Raw genomic sequence first — 7,210 nt, forward strand, 5'->3', positions numbered from 1 at the left:
ACTCAAATATCCCTGCAGTCTGCTTAGGGTGATGGGAAATGTGTGATCTCTTTCCCCAGCTCTCCAAAGACACACCCATTCATTCCTAAAAACACATCCCCATATTCTAATCACAAACACACTCTGATACCTGTTCTTTTCCTCTTCACACTCACCCTGAGACCCCGTCTCCTCCAAACACATACAACCTGGTACCTCTGTCCCTGCTTCTAAAACACACACAAACCCCAGTGTCTAGCAGGGACGTAGCCAGACAACAAATTTTGGGTGGACCTAGGCAAGAAGTGGGTGGGCACCAAGTGTTCTCCCCCCTTCCAACCACCACCAAAAAAAATATTTCAGCTGGTGGGAAAATGCTTCTTTCCACCTTGGCAGTATGCAGCAGGCATGCGCTGAAAACTGAGCGTGTGCAGGTGCCAGTATTGTGGAGAGTTGCATTTTTGTTACCATCAGTGGGAAGTGTTCGGCTGGCTGAGCTTGAGATCCCCATCAGCTACCGCTAAATGTGTGCTATTGTTGGGTGGGCCTGAGCACTAAATGGGTGGGCCCCGGCCCACCCAGGCCCAGCTGTGGCTACGCCACTGGTGTCTAGTTCTAAGTGATTATAAGATATTCATGATTTATTGCAGCTAATGGTGGTACTATAACTGCTCTGTGTACAAGACATGTGCAGAGTGCTAATTTAATAAGAAAAAGCATCTTGCCCTCGGATTTTATATATAGTGCCTGTATTTGGCCACAGATCCAAGATCTGTGCGCAGACTAATCAGTTAACAAGTCATTAACAATTATTGGCATGAATTGGCACTAATTTGGACCTGGCTATCTGCTATTCTATAATGCTGTGTACTCAAAGTGTCTCATATGCAACCCAAAAGGGGGTGTGGCCAGGAGCAGGTCATGGGCAGGTCAGGTGCAGTGTTATAGAATACCAGGGTTAAATGCCCAACTTGTGCATCAGGATTTACATCAGGTTTCAGCAGGTGTAAGTCCTCACATCCAAAGTTGGGCATGGGAATCTCGCTAAGTGCTATTCTATTAAGGGCGCTCAGGTCGGAGCACTCATTATAGAATAGCACTCGCCACAGATTTTTCCTGGCATCTAATTTTGAGCATCATTTACTTAATCTGGCCCACTCCATCTACAATGGGAAAAAGGAGCAAGTTCCAAAATGTTCTGGGTCATCGACTTGGCATGACCTGACAATGTCAGCGCAGCAGGTGCAGCATTCTTTTAGGGGAAATTTTCAAACTGTCCACTGGGGGAAAGTCAGTTTACACTTTTCACTTGCTAGCTTTGCACCAATTTTGAAAACTAAAATCCACCTTTATTTTGCCCTTGAAACTTGACATGTGTGCAAAATATGTGGCCAATTACACCTGCCTTTTTGTGGGTGTATTTTTCGCTGGAAATGGGTACAAGAAGATTTGAAAATGTTGTGCATGCATATATTTCTCCTCCTCTGGTTTGGGAACATGCTCCCCAAGGAATGCCATTTGTTTCTGTAGCTACAAATACACATATAGAGTGGGGGACTAGCTGAATGATTAGTGATAAAAGGGCCCTGTGCTAGCGGCGAGGGCCATTTTCGCCGTGCACTGAGGCCCTTTTTACCACAGCAGGTAAAAAGGCCAAAAAAAGACATGGCCATGCGGTAAGATTGCTATTACCGTGTGGCCATGTGGGGGGAGCACTTACTGCCACCCACTGAAGTGACGGTAAGGGCTCCCATGCTAACCCGGCAGTAACCAGGTAGCATGCGGCGTTGCCCGATTACCGCTGGGTAAACCCCTGTGGAAATATATTTTTAATATTTCCGCTAGCGCCGGATTGGCCAGGTTCAATTCCCACTGTAGCTCCTTATGACTCTGGGCAAGTCATTTAAACTTCGCACTTTGTCCCAGGTACAAAATAAGTGTCTGTATATAATATATAAACAGCTTTGATTGTAACCACAAAAAAAAGTGGTATATCAAATCCCATCCCTTTTTCCTATCTAGTGGATGGAGGCCTGCCTGCACTTTTAGCCATATTTATCAAGAGGAATTTTCAGTCAGTTGAGCTGATTACTCCAGGTAAGACGTATTTTACCCAGGTAAATTTTCTTTGAAAATTCTCATTCTTTAAATAAAACAATTCTTACAACAAAAGGAAGAACATAGGGAGGATACAATTGGGTTCAGAGCAAAGATTTGTTTAAGGGTCTGGTTGCAACACCACTCCTGAAATCTGCATAATGGATTGGCCATTTTGAAAAAATATCATAGAAACATAGAAAGCTAAATATATATTTTTGTATGTGCTCAAATGAATAAAAATATTCAAATACATCCCCAGGCAGGTTATATGATATATTTATATATCTATTATGACACTTAAGGGGTCACAGGAGCAGTCATGTGGTGAACAGGGATTGGGGTTAGCCCGACTAAAGCCCAGGTACAAGGATTTCTGCCTGGGACAGCAGCAAGGGAGTGCTTATACTATAGGAGAATGCTGTGTGTCTGGGATCAATGGGGGAGGGGCAAATAGACTTCCAGAACTCCGCTAGAGCCTGGGGAATGGTGCTAGGTCTTCTGGGAGTTGTAGTCTAGCCCTATTCCTCATAGAAAAGGGCTGATGATGTCATCTCCCTGAGACAGAAGGGCAAGGTTCAGAAAGCACCTGGCAATCCTTAGCCCTAGAAAAAGGAGAAACAGGAAAAGAGAAAGAAGGGAGAATGGAGAATGGAACTCCCTAAGAGATGGTCAGTGAGAGTGCAAGTGGGCTACCTATCCCGGGCAGTGAGGACACCAAAGCACCAACTGGACCAGAATTGAGTGTTCCCTAAAATATGTTGGGATATTTGTTTGTTGAGCAAGATGCACTGAGTAGGGTTACCATATTTGGTCCCCTAAAAGAGGACACATGCCCTGCCCCTGCCACCCCCACCCCCACCCCTTTCACACACCCCACCCCCATCACATATCGCTCCACCCCTTTCACCCAGCCCCCTCTTTCCTGCCTGGAGCGCTGCCCTGCATACTGTTCCCCTTGCTGACGGTCCCAGCGCCGATTCAAAATGGCCGCCGAGAGTTGAAGCGGCCTCGCTAATACTACCTGCTATATTAGTGAATGTATTAACCTGGATAATGCTGGGCTAACTGCTGCTTTTGTTAAGTCTGTGTTTTATTTTGGAAGAAGTATAATAAACTTGGCATTGTTTAATGCTGAAAGAGTTGTTTCTCTGAACTTGTGTTATGGGAAAGGAATTATCAGTACCACGGCCAGCGTGCCTATGACACTATCTATTTATTTATTGGGATTTATTAACCGACTTTATGAAAAGATTCACTCAAGGTGGTATACAGCAGTAGGTTATTCCAATACATCTTAATTTGTGTATGGGGAAGCACAGTTTTAAGGAACACACATAGTTGCAAGTTATGTGGAGACTTTATAAACTACGTGAGTGAATTTTCAAAGGGGAACTGCCCACATTTTGTCCCTTGCCAAATAAACTGCAAGATAACTGTTTAAAAGTGACTGAAATACTTGCACTGTGTGTGCTGGTGGGGAGCGCCTCTTTACAATGCCAATAAAAGTATACTAGGAGTGAAGAGCAGCCTAGGGGGTTAAAGCACTGAGGCTAAGAACCAGGGAAGCCAGGGTTCAAATCCCACTACTGGTCTTTGTGATATTGGGTATATCACTGGAGGGCCCTTTTACAAAGCGGCAGTAAGCCCAACGCAGGCTTACCATGAGCTCTTCCGGCCCTGAACACATGCCATTTCTGGGGGAAAAAGAAAAACCCTGGAAATGGCTTGTGTGGTGGTAACCCAGCAGTAACTGGGCATCGTGCGGGAGCCCTTATTGTCACCTCAGTGGATGGCAGTAAGGGCTCCTCGCCCCATAGCCACGCAGTAAGAGTTCTCTTACTGCATAGCCATTTGTGTCTGGGGGCTTTTTATCTGCTGCGGTAAAAAGGGCCCTTTCCCTCACATCTTTGTAAAAGGACCCCTTAATCCTCTATTACCTCAGGTGCAGAATTATATCACAAGCCCTCCAGGGACTGGGTGGTGCCTGAATGTAACTCACCTTGAGCTATCACTGAAATGGTGTTTGTTAAATCCAATTGTGTTATCTCATAGGACAATTTACTCTAGTAGGTAAGGCTGGATTATGCCCAAAAGCTTGGCAGAACAGCCACATCTTTACTTTAAATGCAAACTAAAATCGGTTACACTCATTTCTCAGTAGGTGTCTTTGAAATTTGACCTCAATATCTTTTAGCTAAGGTATTCTGTCATGACAGATCCAGTGCAGATGTCATGCAAACCAAATTAGAACAGAGTAAAACTGCATCCTAAACCATAAAACTGGGGTACACATGCCACAAAATTATAATGAATTACAAAACTGTCCATTTTAAACAAAAGGCATCTCTTTATAAAATAACTCAAGGCTCACTTTGCTGATTGTCTGATTCTATCAATTTGGTTCCCCAAAGGATAGAAAGTCACTTACCAAGGTGAATAGAGAAATAGACAGCCCTTCAGCACTGGTAGTCCTGTGCCCTTCTGCTGCCAGGGCTCTTTCAGGCTTTCTATTTAAGAGAAGCACAGGCAAACTTGTAAGCTGTAAAGGAAGCCAGGAGGTGGACTGCAGGGGGACCAGTCATCAAAGGCAGGGAAGAAGCATCACTTCTCATTCTTTGTCTTTGCTCTTGGCTAAGCAATGATGTGGACAGCAGAAATATATATATTTTTACTATAGCTGGTTGGTTAGTACCTCAAAGAATCCCGTAGGAAGACTATTTGACTGGCATTTAATAGGCACTGTAAATGATTGGTCCTATATTCAGCCGCTGCAGTCAGGATGTTTTTAAATTCCAGCCAAGGATATGTAGATATGCACTGCTGGTATCCGGATTGTAGCCATCACTGAATCTCAGGACAGAGTTGTGAGTGCCGTTGCTACCTGGAGATTTATCTGGTTACAGTTAGAACAGCCTTTTTTTCTATCCTAACTTTATCCAGATATATTTGGGTAAGAGACTGAGTATCACTGCCAATTGGTTAATGAAGGGCTCTGCCCTCACTTTGTACATAGACTGCTCTGGATAGTGCCGAGGCATATATGTCCAGACATCCAGGTCGGTATTCAAAGCCATTCATCTGGATAACAGCCAACATGATCTCGAAAAGCTCCATAGCTGGCACTGGTCACAGATTTTCCGTGGCACTATCTGGAAGTGCTGTTGCATACCCACGACTGGTGCCAGCTAAGCCATTTTTCCAGATTACAGCAGCTGTTCTCCAGATGAATTGCTTTGAATACTGACCCAGAAGTCTTTTATAGCATAAACACAGGAAAAATTAATCTTCTCTAAAGCTCAGAATGTTGTCTCAACGTTGAAAGGCCATGATCATTCCTTGATACAGAAGAAACTGCAGCATTTAGCTGAAACATTGGTGGCTTTCAAGCAGAAAATTGAAGAAAGCTTGATCATTCCTAAGGATTTATAATATTCTGAACTATATTTTTGTCATATCACAATTTGAGGACCCCGACATAGGCACAATATGCCAAAACACTGTCCGTGTCGGGCTCTGTGAATACTGTTGAGATCTACAATAAACTTTCAAAATCTGGTGGAATCCCAAGTTGTTCATTATCTCCTCTTCTGGTCATCACTGCTTCCTTTTCCTGTCTTTTATAGCATAAACACATATTGCCACTTAGACCTCTTATTGTCATAGCATGTAGCTTCTAGTTTGTGCAGTAGCCGACAGGTAGGTATTGTGGAAAAAGGCTGAACATTCTGTGACAGTTTCTGAAATGTGACCTCTGTCCATAAATAAGTAGAGGCTGCTTTCTGCCTATTTAGAGGAGTGTGGTGGCCGTGTTAGTCCACTCTTAAGGTTATCAATAGAAATCAAACAAAATAAAACATGGAAAAGAAAATAAGATGATACCTATTTAGAAAATGTTTTCCAGGGTTTCTTTCAATAGAAATGAGCTGTAGGGAGTGGCCAGCTATAAGAACTAATTTAGCATTTGCCTTGTGATTTTCAGATACTCTGGCTCATTTCAGGGACAGGGGAACATCTTTGTGGTTGGTGGGGCCAAACAAACCAACCTCTGGCCCTGCCCCAGGCTGTGTCATTGTGATGCTGTGTTGGGCAACACGTGGTAGGGCTATGGTCCCAGAGGTCCACGTCATTCCACTGCCCTAAAGCTTACTTGATTTCAGTCTTCTGTGGACATCTGGGTTCAATACTCTAGCCAGAGCTAATGGAAGGGTGGTGGGCACCCTAGATGAACCCTGAGCATTACACCCCCAATTCAATTAACTTTCAGGCCCTTAGCCTGCAGTTCTTCCAAGACTTTGATAATTAAACTCAACAGTCATGAACATCACACAAGTGTCCAATAAAAATGCAGGTTAAGATATGTGCTGATGGTTCTTTGGGTTTGTGTGGCTGTCAGGATCTACTTGAATGCAACTGCTCTTTGCTGCTGCCCTAGGCAACTGCCTATGTGCCTAATTTTTGGGCCAGCCCTGATTGTTGCTAAGTATTTTTTTTTAATATTCTGCTTTTTCAAATTACCTGAAGTATACAAACTTGTATTTTGTTATCTGTGTATTTTTGAGAGATCTTAATGAATTTAATTATCAAAGACAGAAAATGAGTCTGGACAAAAGGGCTTTTTCTGCTTTGAAGTCTTTCCACTTTATCTATCATCCACCTGCCTTGGAGCCTGCTTTTCTAAATAGTCATGAGTAGATCAGCTATTCAATTCAATGAACTGATAATCTGAGGGATATGGGGTTTCTATGCAATAAACTACATATGAGTGTTCCACAAATAAACCCATTGACACAATGACAATTGTTTGGTAGAATTCCTGTGGAGTTTTAATCCTAAAGCAGTTAGAACTTTTCCCATCTGCAGTTCTCTGCACTTGAAAAGAGGTACCGTATTTTTTGGACTATAAGACGCATTTTTCCCCAAAAATTTGGGAGGAAAATGTGGGTGCATCTTATAGTCCGAATGTAGCGTACCTGCTCGCTGTGGGGGGGGGGGGGGTGGCAGTGGAGCGGGGTCACAGGAGGCAGGAGCAGGGTTGCCACTGCAGGAACTCGGTGGCGTCAGGAGTGGGGTGATGCTGCAGGCCCTGGGCTGGGAGGAGGGGGTGTCCCAGCGGTGCGAAACAAGGGGGGCA

The 7,210-nt window shown here is 43.9% G+C and overlaps 1 protein-coding gene across 1 annotated transcript in view; it reads right to left on the minus strand.

Annotated features, from left to right (window-relative positions):
* LOC115476502 (lens fiber membrane intrinsic protein-like) overlaps window positions 1-4,604 on the minus strand; it is a 53,803-nt gene extending 49,199 nt beyond the window's left edge. Inside the window, exon 1 of the mRNA XM_030212903.1 lies at window positions 4,508-4,604. The gene's annotated coding sequence lies outside the window, so the exon portion shown is untranslated. The remainder of the gene's footprint in view (window positions 1-4,507) is intronic.
* Between the last annotated feature and the right edge of the window lie 2,606 nt (window positions 4,605-7,210).

This window comes from Microcaecilia unicolor, chromosome 8 (genome assembly GCF_901765095.1).
Source record: "Microcaecilia unicolor chromosome 8, aMicUni1.1, whole genome shotgun sequence".
Lineage (NCBI taxonomy): Eukaryota > Metazoa > Chordata > Amphibia > Gymnophiona > Siphonopidae > Microcaecilia > Microcaecilia unicolor.